At 41.5% G+C, this 16,157-nt stretch overlaps 1 protein-coding gene and 1 long non-coding RNA gene across 4 annotated transcripts in view; one reads left to right on the top strand and one right to left on the bottom strand.

Moving 5' to 3' along the window:
• The window catches only part of LOC122541937, an 85,560-nt gene extending 73,801 nt beyond the window's left edge, over positions 1-11,759 (bottom strand). Inside the window, exon 1 of the long non-coding RNA XR_006309722.1 lies at positions 11,540-11,759. This is a non-coding gene — a long non-coding RNA (uncharacterized LOC122541937). The remainder of the gene's footprint in view (positions 1-11,539) is intronic.
• The window catches only part of LOC122541935 (core histone macro-H2A.2), a 40,426-nt gene continuing 35,093 nt past the window's right edge, over positions 10,825-16,157 (top strand). For 2 of the 3 annotated variants that reach the window (XM_043679189.1, XM_043679187.1), the window contains exon 1: positions 10,825-10,931. The gene's annotated coding sequence lies outside the window, so the exon portion shown is untranslated. Of the gene's footprint in view, positions 10,932-11,533; positions 11,557-16,157 lie in introns of those variants that run through there. The other variant, XM_043679188.1, reaches the window with a different exon arrangement.

Below are 16,157 nucleotides of genomic sequence, written 5' to 3'. Positions count from 1 at the left end.
TGTGGGAGTGGCCATGATGGGGGCGGAAGTGACATCATCAATCAGCGTGGGGGTGGTAGCTGCATCAGCCGCATGGCTAATGGCGTTTCCGAGGCCAGGGGAATCTTCTGGAATGTTTGAGGAGCGCTGGTTATGGAGGTGGGTGGATAAAAGTTTGTTGTACTTATATTTTTTGATGTTTGAGATGGAGTTGAAATACTGTTTGTTGAGAGTATGAATTCTCCTGAGGATGTAGTACAGATTGGGTCCTTTGCAATTCCGAGAGAGTGTGGCCCTCAGCTGAGGCAGGGCTGACTGTAGAGAGGTTAGGTGCCGGCGCATTGCTGCAAGCGTGGAGCTGAGGATCTTGAAGGAGAACTGTTGCTGGTGTTTTTGAATCTGGAGTCTGTACTATTTGTCCTGTTTGGGTCCGAACTCTGCTGGTTTAAAGGTGGTTCGGAGTCCGTGTGGGATGAGTTGGTTACGGAGGCATGCACTGAGGAAGCAAATGTGGCTGTGGTACCGAGTTTGTTCCACGACATGGTTGAAGAGCTTCAGGGCAGAGGAAATGACCTGGGAGTTGCAGTGGGAGAGGGACTCCCTGAGATTCTTGTAGAGAGAGGAGGAAAACTTCTTCAAGGCAGGCATCCTTGCAAGAGGATTCGCAGTAGGGTTAAAATCAATGAGGTAAAAACAATGACTGCAGATGCTGGAAACCAGATTCTGGATCAGTGGTACCCATAACCTCCTTACACAGCCTAGCAGTTAAATTTGACCCTCGGTCCGACTGAATCTCTCTGGGTAGCCCATACCTTGGGGAGAAAACAACCAAATCCTCTACCAGCTTTTTTTTGCCTTGATACTCTGTAATGGAATTGCCTCCGGAAACCTAGTAGACATATCCATTATGGTTAACAAGTACTGGTTCCCACTTTTAGTTCTCGGGAGGGGACCGACACAAGCAATTATAACCCACGTGAAAGGTTCTTCAAATGCAGGAATAGGCAACAAATGTGCTAGTTTTATTACCGCCTGTGGCTTACCTACCATTTGGCATGTATGACATGTATGGCGAAACTTAACCACATCCTTGTGCATTTCAGGCCAGTAAAAATGTTTTTGTACCTTAGCCAGAGTCTTTTGTACCCAGAGGTAACTTTCTACAGGTAGCTAATGTGCGACCCGTAACACCTCCATATGCTACTGGCAACACAATCTGCTGTACTTCGGTCCATTTTCCCTCTGCACTGACCTGCCGTGGTCTTTAGTTCAGTCTTAGGATTCTATCTTTCAGAAAATAACCTCCTGGAATATTCCCTGTCTTCTTTTCGGAGTACACATATCTTTTATTGTCTTGTCTTGCTGCTGCAAGTTGCTTAGCCTTTCAGGACTAAATACTTTTGTCTGATCCTCTGCCTATTCAGTTTCTCCTACGCCATGATGTCAAACAGGGTATCCATTAACTGAACCTCAACTCCTTTATCTTGCTCTTTACTTTTTGCTTTGTGCTGTGACTTATGATAGTGGGATCTGGTTACCACACAGTCTGGGAAAAATACCAGGATATTTCTGTTTTAACTCCTCAGTTTCTTGGGCTCCTCCACAACAAGGGGTGTGACTCCCACCTTGAATCCTGCCAAATCATTCCCAAGAACAAACTGAATTCCCGGAACTGACACTATCAATCACTCCCACTGTAACTTTCCCAGTCTTGAGTTGGCACTCTAACTTGATCTTACATAGGGAATGCTAAATTTCTGTCCATCTATCCCACAAATTACCATACTCTCGGGAACAGATCAAAAAGAGTGCATATTTGCTCATCCTTTATTATCAGCGACTGGTTAGGTCCTGTATCTCTCAAAATTATAACTTCTTGTCCTTCTCCCCCTATTCTTTCAGGGTAAACTTTATTCACCGAGACAAATTCTTTGTAGAAATCAGGTACTAACTCCATACCCAGCCCCTGGCTAGGCTGAGCACTCTCCTGCAGTTCCTCAGCTCTTCTTGGGGTTTCCTTTACTACATTCACTAATGCCACTGGCTTAGTTTCTTTTACCACATCTTTTCCCACAGCGCCTTTCTTTAATGACCAACACTGAGACTTTATATGTCCCACTTTACCACAGTGGAAGCACCTGAGACCTTTCACCTCTTTTCCACCCTCTTGGATTTCTTTTTTATCCTGTGGTAAATTCTTACCAGTGCTCTCTACTCTTAGCTTTGTAGTGTGAAATCTCTCCTTCTCCCAATTTCTATCCCTCACACTATGAAATTCTGGCCGGAAGCTTGTCTTTTGCACCAACATGTATTTATTTGTTGTTGTGGTTCTGTTCGCCGAGCTGGGAATTTGTGTTGCAGACGTTTCGTCCCCTGTCTAGGTGACATCCTAGAGGCTTGGGAGCCTCCTGTGAAGCGCTTCTGTGATCTTTCCTCCAGCATTTATAGTGATTTGTATCTGCCGCTTCCGGTTGTCAGTTCCAGCCGTCCGCTGCAGTGGCCGGTATATTGGGTCCAGGTCGATGTGCTTATTGATTGAATCTGTGGATGAGTGCCATGACTCTAGGAATTCCCTGGCTGTTCTCTATTTAGCTTGTCCTATAATAGTAGTCCTATAAGCCAAACAGAGAACAGCCAGGGAATTCCTAGAGGCATGGCACTCATCCACAGATTCAATCAATAAGCACATCGACCTGGACCCAATATACTGGCCACTGCAGCGGACATCTGGAACTGACAACCGGAAGCGGCAGATACAAATCACTATAAATGCCAGAGGAAACATCACAGAAGCACTTCACAGGAGGTTCCCAAGCACTGAGGATTTCACCTAGACAGGGGACGAAACGTCTGCCACATAAATTCCCAGCTCGGCAAACAGAACCACAACAACAACGAGCATCCGAGCTACAAATCTTCTCCCAAACCTTGAATGTATTTATTTGCTAATTCTGCTGTCCTTCTCACTTCCTGAACTTTGTTCCTCCACATGAATTCTTACCATCTCTGGAAGTGAGTTTCTAAACTCCTCCAGCAGAATATTCTCTCATGGAGCCTCAAAGTCACGCATCCAATCAAAATGACTATGTTTAATACTTTCAAACTCAACATAAGACTTCTTTTGATGGGGACCAGGAAGTACATTTGTATTGCTATAAAAGGGCAACCTTTGCAATGATTTATTATGAAGCCTCTATCTTCTCTTCGACAATTATATTAAATGCCTACTTAATTTGGTGTCAAATTCACAACGTTAAGCTCTTGAAAAGGCATGGAATCATATAGAATCCCTACGTGGGCCATTGAGACTGCACTGACCCTCCAAAAATCATCCAGACCCCTACTCTATCCCTGTAACCCCATAATTACCATGACTAATTCCCCTAGCCTGTATATTCCAGGATACTATGGACAATTTAGTATGGCCAATCCGCCTAATCTGCTCATCTTTGGCTTATGGGAGGAAACTGGAATACCTAGCAATGTCGAAGTATGTGGAGATGAATTTGGTGGGGCAGGAGCAGGCTGAGACAATGGGTTGGCCAGGATAGTCAGTCTTATGGAAGTTTTGCACTTTCTCTCGTAGGTACATCCACATACTGAATCAGAAAATGTTGTTGTACACACTTAAACAACTTCCCCTCCTTCCAAGCCTTTAACACCATGGCCAGTCTGTGTTTGGAAAGTTAAAATTCCCTACTACACCCTATTATTCCTGCCGATAACAGATCTGCTTACAAACCTGTTTCTCAATATTCTGACGACCAAGAGTTTATAGAACAATTCTAATAAGATGATCATCCCTTTCTTATTTCTCAGCTCCAACCAAATAGTTTCCCTGGATGCATTCCCAGGAATATCCTTCCCAAGTACAGCCATAATGTTATCCCTAATCAAAGGCACCACTCCCCCTCCTCTTTTGCCCTCCGTTCTATTCTTCCAATAGCATCTGTACTCTGAAACATTAAGGTGCCAGTTCTGTCCATCCCTGAGTCACGTCTCTGTAACTATTATGATATCCCAATCCCATGTTCCCAAACGTGCCCGGAGTTCATCTGCCCAGGCCGGAAAGAAAGGGTGGTGGGTAGATTTATTAGTACAAGATGGAACATGTGTGGTAGCAAGAAATTATCTTGGATTGAATGATGTAGAATCCATATGGGTGAATGTAATGAACAACAAAGAAGTGAACAATGGTGGGTGTAGTCTATAAGCCCGCTAACAGTGGTTATACTGTAGGACAAAGAGCAAATCAGGAGATAATGAGGGCATGTAAAAAGGGAAGTAAATTAATCCTGAATGACTTTAACCTTCATGTAGATTGGGGAAAACAAATTGATTGAGGTACGCACAAGGAAGAATTCATAGACTGAATTTCAGACAGTTTCCTGAACAAATTTGTGAATTCAACCAGGGGTCGTCAGGCTATTTTGGATTTGATAATGTGTTAATAAATGATTTGAGCAAAAAGGTCCCCTAGGAAACAGTGATCGTAATATAATAGAATTTAGCATTCAGTTTGAGAGTCAGAAATGTCAGTCAGAAACAACTATGTTAAACTTAATTACAAAGGAATAAGGGTAGAGTCGGCTAGAGTAGTCTGGGATAGGTGTTTAGCCAAAGAGTTAATGAACAATGGCAGATATTTAAGAAACTAGTTAATGACTCACAACAAAACTATATCCCAGTGAGGAAGACAGAATCTAGGAATTGGATAAACTAACTGCAGTTTATCAAGAAAGTTAAGAATAACATCAAATCGAAAGAAAGCCTTACAGAAAGGAAAGTAACAAAGATTATTGGTAAACCAGAGAATTGGGAAACTATTAACAAACAAAAGGTGATCCATTAGTAATTAGGAGGGAGAAAATAAATCTAGCAAGTAATATAAAAATGGATAGTAAGAGCAACTTTAAGTATATAAAAAGGAAAAAAAGATAGGCCAAAGTGAACACAGGTCTTTTAGAGAATGGGACTGGGAAATAATAATAGGGAAGGAGGAAATAGCAGAGGAGTTGATAAATATTTTGCATTAGACTTCATGGCAGAAACACTGCATTACAAAATTACTAAACAATTAAGGGGGCAAAAGAGAGAGGGGGAAAATAAATACAACAACCATCACGAGAGAAAAGGTATTAGGGAAACTGATGGGATTAAAGTTGGACAAATCACCTGGATCTTATGGGTTGCATCCAAGGGTATTAAAGAAAGTAGCTCCAGAGGTAATGGGTACACTTGTATTAGTCTTCCAAGAATCTTTAGATTCTGGAACAGTCTTAAAGCAGTTGAAAAACTGCCAATGCAGCACCCTTATTTAAAACAAGAGGGAGACAAAAACATGTAACTATAACCCAGTCAGCTTAACAGATGTGGAGATAGTACGGACTGCAGATTCTGGATGCCAGAGTCAATAGATGTGGAGCTGAAAAAGCACAGCAGGTCAGACAGCATCCAAGGAGCAGGAAAGTCAACATTTTGGGCTGAAACTGATAAAGTACAGATTTGAGACGCCCCAAGAAATCTGATCTGTTAGATCCAGCCTGGTGCCGGACTCCAAGCTGGGCATGATTATACAAAACCCTTTGTCAGGACTAGGCAGGGGGAGGGAGCCCAGAAGTATATAGAGGGAGAGGGATGGGTAGTTAGTGATAGGTGAATGGAGGCAGGACGTTATTATGATTGGTCAGTGGAAAGGGTGGAATGGATAGAAATGTAGGAAGATGCAAGGTTAGGTCAGGTCAGGGAGGCAAGGGGTGAGGTGAGATGGACATGGGATAAGGCTGTGGGAGGAGGGCGTTTTGAAAAATCGATGTTGAGGCCATTGGGCTGTAAGCTTCCTAGGTGCAGTATAAGGTGTTGTTCCTCCAGTTTTCATTTGGCCTCACTCTGACAGTGCAGGAGGCCAAGGATGGACATGTCGCCAGGGGAGTGTGAGGGGGAATTGAAATAGATGGCAACCAGAAGTCAGGTTGGTTAATGTGTGCAGAACGCAGATGCTCTGCAAACTAGTCCCCAAGTCTGCATTTGATCTCTCGGATATAGAGGAGACTACATCGGGAGCAACAGATCAATAGATGAGGTTGGATAAAGTGCAGGTGAATCTCTGACAGATCTGGAAGGATTGTTTAGGGCCTTGGACAAAGGTAAGAAGGGAGGTTTGGGAGCAGATGTTGCACCTCTTGCGGTGCTTAACATGTCTTTGGGGAAATGTTATAAATTATTGTAAAACATTTAGAAATACACAATATAAATCAAGCCAAGTCAGCAAGACTTCATGAGGGGGAAATCATGCCTGACAAATTTATTAGAAATCTTTGAGGAGTTAGCAAGTAGGAAAGATAAAGAGGAAAACTGTACCAAGACTATTCCAAGCACCAACGTTTTGGTTTATCACAGGTGAAATAAACCCTTGCTTCAGCCCCTTCTTTCTTTACCTTTGGAGAGAAAATGAGGAACCTTTTTGGATGTAAACAGACACTAGCTACATTGCAGGAAGTAGAGTGCAATTGCATGCTATTTTCAGCTTTCCTAGTCCTGTATATAGTTGTGGAAATTCAGCTGAAAGTTGTTAGGCTTATTTTCCAGACTTTCCAGTTTCTCTACTCAGTCAAATGCAAGTTGATACAGGCTTTCCTGATTAAGAGCCAAAAATTCAGGTTCAGAAATGTCAATTTTTTTCTCTTTCTGTAGTGAAGGATTGTATTCAGTTGTCCCTCTAATCCATATATCTAATATTTGATGGTTGAATTTTTTTTTAAAACAACAAGAACCAAAACTGATGTCTCTAACCTAAACCATGTCATATTTTCCTCTACTAGAATTCCAGGAGATAGTAGCCTTCATTCAGTTCCTTGATATTCCTGATGAAGGGCTTATGTTTGAAATGTCAATTCTCCTGCACCTCGGATGCCGCCTGACCTGCTCTGCTTTTCCAGCTCCACACTCTTTGACTCTGACCTCAAATATCTGCAGTCCTCACTTTTTCCTAGGTACTTGACATAGCCAACAAAAGGCTTCCCCAATCATTGACATCTTCTATTTCCTGGATCTTGCCATTTTGTGGGGGCTTTTCTTTCAGCTGTTTGCTGTGACACACAGCTTGAATGTGGCACTCCTTGTTGCAACAATGGCATTCAAACTTCTTGAATGACAATTTTCATTGCAGCATTTCTTTCCACCACAAAGATAACAATTAGCTGGGGCAGTTGATAGCAGTTGCTGTTCTCACCTACCATGCTTTGGTACAGCCATCACTCAGCTTTTAACTTTAACATATTACAACAAGTTGGTCATTTTTAAGATATGGTTCTACTACTATACTGAATCAATCAATCAATTTTGGTTCCTAATTCACCTTGTCAGCTCAACTGAATCGCCTTTGTTAAGGTTAAGTCATTGCTTGGTTACGTGGTCAGACAATACTTCATTGAAAGCTCCAAAAACAATTCGTTCCTCATTAGTTCTTTTAAGCCTGCCAGTCTCAACTTTTTGTCAGTCTCTACAGATTATTGATAGAAACATCAATACTTTCCCTTTGCTGTTGGATAAGCTTAAATTTAGACCAATCCAATGGATAATTTATTTTGCAGATTGAAGTGGGCATTGAGTTTTTTTTTGCTATTGTTAAGCAAGGGGATTGAAAGGTTATCTAGAAGGTGGGAATTTGAATTTGAGGTTACAATCAGATTAGCCATGACTTTATTGAATGGTGGGGTAGGCTCAAGGGGCTGAATGGCCTACTTCTGATTCATATTACTTATTTGTACTTTGCTTTCTTATTTGTTTATCCCTTGACCAACTAGGATATTATCTGGAGAGTTCCCTCTGATACACAATAGTATACCGACCTGCTCACTGTTCATCTTCACAGTGAGGCCAGATGAAATCTAGTGTCTTGTAAATCTACAGTCTTAATTCTGCCACATTTCTGATTTATTGGGATTTGTAACCTGTTCAAAATTTCAGTAATGGCAGAGACTTTTCCATATTGTCTTCAGTTTTTAAAAATTCAGTCACAGGATGTGGGCATCACTAACTGAGCAGGCATTTAAGCACCTCCCTGATTGCTCAAGAAGGTGATGGTGAACTCCATCTTGAAACACCGCAGTTCCTTTGGTGTAGGTATACCCACGATGCTGAGAGGCAGGGTGTTCTGTGTAATATTCTTGGTATCATCAAGTTGCTAAAGAATATTGAATCTGCTGAAGTAAGGAAGACACTAAAATACAAAATACTGTGAATGCTGGAAATTGAAAATAAAAACAAAGTGCAGGAGAAACTTAGTAGGTCTGGTAGCATATGTACAGACAGAAACACAGTTAATGTTTCAAGCCTGACAGGACTTCTTCAGAGTTGAAAAGAGGACTGTAAAATGATATTTAAATGCTGTTGACAAAGGGGGAGGAGGAGTGAGGGTGCCCAGAACAAGAGAAGAAAAGGAGTGCCAATGGTAGTAAAAGAAAGATAGAGATGAAAATAGGTTGGTGGCAGGTTTGAATAACTTAGAATAAGTTATAATTTGGAGATGCCGGGTTGGACTAGAGTGTACAAAGTTAAAAATCACACAACACCAGGTTATAGTCCACCAGGTTTAATTGGAAGCACACTAGCTTTCGGAGTGACGCTCCTTCATCAGGTAGTAGTGGAGGGCTCAATCCTAACACACAGAATTTATAGCTAAAATTTACAGTGTGATGTAACTGAAATTATACATTGAAAAATTGATTGTCTGTTAAGCCTTTCATCTGTTAGAATACAGTGATAGTTTCACTTCTTTCATGTGTAAATCACAAAACCTTTTTTTTTAAAAAAGGTTGCATTCTCGGGTTAGCTGGACAATATGTTGAAGGTGTTAGCCCCCTGTGTTCTCTGTCTATGCCATGATGTTTAGATTGATTCCAATCTAAAAAGTGAGATAACTGAGTTCTACATGAATGCATGCAGTTTTTGAGCAAGGTACAATGTAACCCTGAAAGTACAAATTCACTCCACAAAATACATGTGTCATGTGGGTCTGTCTGTCTGAGTGTGTGTGTGTGTGTCTGTCTGTCTGGATTGGGGGTTGTGAGTGTGAGAAAGTGTGTGTGTGTGTGTGTGTGTGTAGTGAGTGCAGAGAGAAGTCCACCTTGGAGGATGGTCACCCGAAGGTCCGAGGCTGAATGTCCTGGACCACTGAAGTGTTCCCCAACTGGAGGGAATCCTCCTGTCTGTTGATCGTTGTGTGGTGCCCATTCATCCGTTGTCGTAGCTCCGAAAGCTAGTGTGCTTCCAATTAAACCTGTTGGACTATAACCTGGTGTTGTGTGATTTTTAACTTAGAATAAGTTGGCTTTATTAAGGAAAGCATTAACAAGAAATATCTTGCAGTGGCTTCACTTAGCCCTTAAGTCTGCAAGAGACAGCAAGATCATGTGACATTGCAACACTTCCACAATGTCTACTGTCGTATAACAATAATATGCAACTTCTTATTCTACATAACAGCCAGTACGTGGTTAGAAGAATGTATCACTACTGATCAAAACCAGCCCTTACTGTGCCTAACTAACTAAACATTTATAGACTTGAAACAGCTCCAAAATAGGTTCCTTGCACTGGGGGCCCTCCTTCATGAATTACTCAATGTATGTATGCAGGTGCTGCAAGTGATTTTAAAAAGCTAACAGGATATTATAATTTACCATGAGTGGAATTCAATACCAAGTTGGGAAGTTGTGCAGGGCACTAGTGACAAGATGACATCTAGAGTACTGTTCACAATACTGGTCACCTTATTTAAAGCAAGAATGAAATGCTTTGAAGGCAATTCAGAGAAGGCTTATCAGACAGGTGCCTGTACCTGGAATGAGTGATTGTCTTGCGAGGAAAGATTTGAATGAGTACGTTTTTATATCCCTTGGAGTTTAGAAGAGTAAGAGGTGACAACTGAAATGTCAAACATCCCGGAGGTATCTTGACAGGGTGTATTTGGCGAGGATGTTTCCTCTTACGGTAGAATCTAGAAAAAAAAAGGTCGATGTTTGAAAATTTCTGTCATGAATCTTTAGAACACGCTTCCTATTGGAAGCAGGGTCCTTTAAGGTAGAGGTAAGTAGAAAGTAGCAAAAGGGGTGAAGTGTTATCATCAGTAGGCAGGAATAGAGATTTGAGTTTACAATCAGATCAGCCATGATCTTATTTAAAGGTTGAGCAGGCTCCAGTGCTGAATGGCCAATTTCTATTTCTAATGAATATGTAGCACAACTCCTACGAGCATTTGACCACTCTATGCATTTCAAATGCAAAGATAAACGCTGTTTTCGAAAAGCAGTGCCACTAACTGGATACAGCTCTTTGGACATGCACCTATGCTGTAACTTTCACCCGCCAGTAACGAAAAAAATTGAGAGCAAATTACGGTCATGTACGGCACAGTATTGTCACTATTCATTTTTTAAGGATTGTCTGTTAAGGATTGCACAAGTCCGCGAGGAATGAGAGGGCCCCTTACTTTTCCTTTTGAAAGGGCTTTTTTTTGGTGCGGGTATTTGTTTTTTGTCCACACAGATTAATGATGGAAAGGAACAGAGGAATGGGGGATACTATGAGGGCTAGGGAGGGTTACTACTTGTTTCTGGCACTGAGGCAGGTGAGAACGTGCACAACTTTTTGTTTTGTAAGGGAAAGGGATGTGGTGGTGGTGGCTTATGAGGAGGAAACATGTGCCAACGGTTCGCTTCAAGTATTTTTCTCTCTAAACTGGAGAGACTTGTGCATTTCCTTTCTGGCTGCTGTTAACCTATCCTCCCCTCCTCTGGTGATTTCCCCTTGCTGATAGGCTGAGTTTGTATTTTCAAACGGGTTGCCAGAGACAGACAGAGAGCGAGCGAGCTTCCCCTTCCTGTTGTATCTGCAGGATTAACACAGGAGGGAACACGAGCTGCAAGCACCACTGCCGTTTAGAGCAGGAGGTGAGTGCCAAATACATGCATCTATATTAATACAATAAAGACACACCGGGTTCAATTGCAATCGAATAATCTTGACTAACCGCCAGAAAGTTTATAATATACATACATATTTATAACAAAATGCACAAACGGTAGGGGGTGAAAAGAGACACGGTTACTAAGACTCGGGTACCAGGTGGGTCGATTTCCCACCCTCATTAAAATCGGAGTTTTAAAATACTAAAACAACGCGAAGAAATGCTAGAGGAGATTTTATATCTCAAGATAAGTCATTGCATCTGCAAGGCGATGAACGTTTTGTTTTGCTGCGGCGAGAAGCGTTTGGCCTTTTTTTTGTGTATTCTGTTCTAGGCCTCGAGGTTTTAAAAATGGCTAGAAACGCAGTTAAATCGAGAGATATGTGTACGACGAGCGTGAACGGAGTTCGGTTAATTTTTGTCGATTATTAGCAACCCCCACCCCTACCTTTTCCCGCCGTTGGTAGACGATGACTGGCCGCCTTCTGCACAACTACCACCACAGTCGCCACCATAAAACAAGAAGAAAATATCCTAGTGTCGAACCGTGAATTAAAAACAAAATCAAAACGTGTGTAGAGTTGCTCTTACCGACGGGGAATGCTGAGGTGTGAAGAGGAGGAAGGCGGCGGGTGAAGGTTTCCCCACACTGTCGGTGTGAGGGGGGGCCTCAGTGAGGCCTGTGCTGGCTCCGTCCCGCGGCCGATGGCGGTTGAGCGGCGCTCGCGGTGACGGTTTGAATTCGAGCGCGAGCCGGTCGGTTGAAAGTTCGGAATTTAAACCAGGCGCTCTCCCTTTGTTTGGCCCAGCACCTCAAGATCATTTATTGTGGAGGCGATAGGATGGGAAGGAAATGAGAGGAATGAATGGATTTTTTTTGCGTTTTTCTAACCCTAACACTTTTTTTTTATAAAAATGTACCTGTGGTTTGGGGGAATGCGGGAGAGGTGGTTGTGGGCATTTGCCTCTACTCTATTAGTTTTTAAACAAAGAAAAATGGATTTGTTCCTACGTGTCAGGTTGGAAAAGTTGGGTGGGGATTAGACGAGGTGCTTGGCTTTTTTGTTTCTAATCCTAACTTTTTTTTAAAAATGTGGAGTTAAACCTGTGATCTTAGACTGTGGGGAGAAGAGCGTGCTTTGGTCTTTTCCAAATCTGGGTGTAAGCTTGTAAACGAGATGAATTTGCTCTACTTCGAGTTTTCTAAAAATATAGATTTTATACCTGAAGTATTAGGTTAAAGAAGCTGGGGTGAAGGGCTGTTCTTTTTACCCTCTTAAATAACGTTCAAAATGATGGATTCATACCTGTTGTGTTGGATTGTTGAAGCTGGGAAGTGGAATATTGGCCTTCACTACTCTCTTTTAAACAGCTTCATTTTCAATATAAATTTATACCTGTTGCATTATGTTGTTGAAGCTAGGGGTGGAATGTTAATTGTTCACTACCTTTGAGCTAATCTTTTAAACTATAGATTCACAACATGTATTAAGTTGGAGAAGGTAGAATGTTTGTCATTCTCTATTTTTTTTGATTTAAGTCTTTTTAAATATAAATTTCTATCTATTCTTTTACGTTGAAGGAGTGGGGACATGGGGATAGAATGTTGTTAGCAGTTCCCTACCTTTTATTTGAGCTTATCTTTGAAAACATACGTTTGTACCTGTGATACCAGACTGAAGATGTGAGAGGGTGTTGTTGCTGTTCCTACTCTCTTTTTAAATAAACTTTTTTAAAAAATACCCATTCATACCTGTTAGGTTGAAGACACTTGGAGGAGGAATGTTTTTAAGTTGCTTTCCAGCCTGTTTTCTTCAAATCCTAGTCATTTTAATTGTTGCGTTATACCAGCTCTGTTAAGTTGGAGACGTGATGTGACAACAATTTTGCTCATTCTCTACCTTTTTTGTTAGGTTGGTGGGCTGGGTCCTACTCTTTGGAGCTTGAGGGCAAATCTGGGACAGGTATGCAAGATCATCAGAGTGGGATTTTGTCATTGAGATGATTGGGTCTGGTATCCAAAGAGTTTAGTTAGAAGAATGAAAGGTGATAGTGAAACACAAAATTCTTAACACTCGTAAATGCAAGAAGGATCTACTCCTTGGCTGCAGCCAGGAAGGGGAGCAAGTATAGAACCAGAGAGACAGTCTTTGAATAAGGTACGTCATTTATGCCTGAGATGAAGAGGAATTTCTTTACTCAAAGTGCATTTTTCCTTTGGGCACCTGTACCCAGAGGGCTGTTAGGCTCAGTCTTTAAGTATATTCTAATATCATGATCAATATATTTTCTCTTTAGATAGTCATCTAAGGATATGGGGATATAGCAGGAAAATGTTATTAGGGAAGTGCAAACATGCTCTAGCTGAATAGTAGTATAGGCTAAAGAAGCTAAATAGCCTCTTGCTTATTTCCCATTCCCCTTTATGGGGCTGATAGTGCACACGTTTCTGGGTACACGGATTTGGGCAAGGCTGTGAAATGGGAGGGAGTATTGTTTTAAATGAGTGGTAAAGAGCTGGAACTCACTTCCTTATGAAGGTGATGGTGTTAAGAATAGAGATTGCTACTGATGTCAGAAATTGGATAGGCACTTGAGTGAATTAAGCTTCCAGGGTTATGGAGTAGAGTGGCAGGAGATGAGACTGTTTGGATTGCCCTAAGGAGAGCCAGCACGGATATGGGCTGAATCGCCTGCTGTTCCATCCTGACCCTGTACAAGTTTGTTTTAAATCTGTGCTTAAGCTTTTTATGTTTTTGGTTTATTTCTTTTAGTTCGCAACTTATTGTGATTTATGCGATTAGTTTGGATAAGTGGAGGGGGGAAATTGTTTACTCTTTCAGTCCAGAAATACTTTTTGTATGAAAATGTGTAAGTTTAATAGTGTCAGTGAGTGTATCTCTGGTTAAAAGGCTTCTTCGAAGAGTGGTGAGTGGGACTAATCAAATTGCTGTTCATGGAGCAGACAGACTCAGTAAGCTGAATGGTTACAGCACAGAACACCAATCTGTGATTTATTCTGAATTGTGAGAATTTCATAAATACTTGAAGAGTTTGTCAGGCTATGGAGGAAAGTAAAAAAAGTCAACCATGATCTGGACTCTGCTGTATCATTCTGTGGTTGAAAGTTCTTGTTCCTTGAGTACTTTCTGTATGAAGTTGATTTCCCAGAGTCTGTTTCATGTAATCTGAATAATTCCACAATGGTGGTGGGTGGAGTTGAAGGGGAAGGGCCAAATTTGTGACGTATGTCAGAGCCAACAATATGAAAAGGAAGTTAAAGATCCTGGTCAGGCTTGAGAGAAATTTAAAAAGTGCCTTGAACACAGTAATCTCTTATTCTCCTTGCTGTGCATTTGTAACAGTAGGAGTTACAGATCTTGGGGAAGGAAAGAACTTATTCAAGGAGAAGGTCAAATTGAACTGAACTGTGATGTTTTGTGGTATTGCTGTTGCTGAATACTCTAACATACTGGGGTTGTCAAATGTCCAGAACCTACACTAGATCAACCATATCAATATTGTGGCTACAAGAGCAGGTCAACTGGAAATTCTGCAGCAACAAACTCAACCAGTGACTCCGCAAATACTTTTCACCATTTGACAAGACATGAGTCAGGCATGTGATGGAATAATTTGCATTTGCCTGGATGAGTGCAGTGCTGACAACATTCATAAAGCTCAATACCATCCAGGAAAAAGCAGTCTTCTTGGTAAGTATCCTATCCACCAACTTAGCAATCATGCCTTCCACCACTGGTGTGGGGGGGGGTGGGTGTAACAGTGTGTACCATTTACAAAATGCAGTGCAGCAAGTAGGAGATAGTGAGAGATGCAGATGCTGGAGAATCGGAGTAGATAAAGTCTAGGCTTAGAAAAAGCACAGCTAGTCAAGCAGTATCTTAGGCAGAAACGTCAACTCTCCTCCTGAGAAGCAGCCTGAACTGTGCTTTTTCCACTTTATCAGCAAGGCAGTCAAGTTCTTGTTCAACAGCTTCCGATAAACAATTTCTACCACATAGAAGGACATGAACATCAAAAGAATGGAAAGATTACATTACATCCTAACTTGGAACTACATTGATGTTCCTTCATGACAGCAGAGTCAAAAATCTTAACCCCCTCCCCCCAAAAAAAACCGTACGCTACATGCACCAGATGGACCATGGCAGTATAAGAGGGTGATTTGGGATGAATAACAAATAATTGTTGTCAGCAATGCTTCTATCCCATGAACAAAATTTTAAAATATTTGTGGTCAGGTTAGCTGGTATTGTGGAGAAGGGTTTGAATTAATTCAACATGAGATTGGACAAAAACTACTTGAGTTAAAACAAGATGCAGTGTTTCTTGGAGAAACAGTTTGAAATGATGTATAGTTAGGAAGGTTCTTAGAAAATAAAAAGTATTCATAGTAAGGTTTCGAGTATGATATGGCAAATGAAAATAGCACTTTTGGAATATTGAACAATGGATGTAGGTTTGCTTGCTGAGCCGGGAGGTTCATTTCCAGATGTTTCGTCACCCTACTAGGTAACGTCTTCAGTGGGCCTCCAGAGAAGCAGTGTACATGATTCCTGCTTTCTATTTATATGTTTGGGTATCTTTGGGTTGGTGATGTTTTTTCCTGTGGCGATATCATTTCCTGTTCTTTTTCTCAGGGGGTGGTAGATGGGGACTAACTCGATGTGTTTGTTGATAGACTTCCGGTTGGAATGCCATGCTTCTAGGAATTCTCTGTTTGGCTCGTCCTAAGATGGATGTGTTGTCCCAGTCGAAGTGATGTCTTTCCTTAACTGTATATAAGGATACTAGTGAGAGAGGGTCATGTCGTTTTTGTGGCTAGTTGGTGTTCATGTATCCTGGTGGCTAGTTTTCTGCCTGTTTGTCCAATGTAGTGTTTGTTACAGTTCTTGCACGGTATTTTGTAAACTACATTAGTTTTGCTTGTTGTCTATATAGGGTCTTTCAAGTTCATTCGCTGCTGTTTTAGTGTGTTGGTGGATTACCATGTTGCCAAGGGGTCGGAGTAGTCTGGCAGTCATTTCCAAGATTTCTTTGATGTAGGGGAGAGTGGCTAGGATTTCTGGATGTGTTTTTGTCAGCTTGTTTGGGTTTGTTGCTGAGAAATCGGCGGACTGTGTTCATTGGGTACCCATTCTTTTTGAATACACGGTATAGGTGATTTTCCTCTGCTCTGCATAGTTCC

The sequence above is a fragment of the Chiloscyllium plagiosum genome, chromosome 38 (genome assembly GCF_004010195.1).
Source record: "Chiloscyllium plagiosum isolate BGI_BamShark_2017 chromosome 38, ASM401019v2, whole genome shotgun sequence".
Classification (NCBI taxonomy): Eukaryota; Metazoa; Chordata; class Chondrichthyes; order Orectolobiformes; family Hemiscylliidae; genus Chiloscyllium; species Chiloscyllium plagiosum.
Note: the sequence above shows the minus strand (reverse complement) of the source record. Positions and strands in the feature narration are given on the sequence as shown.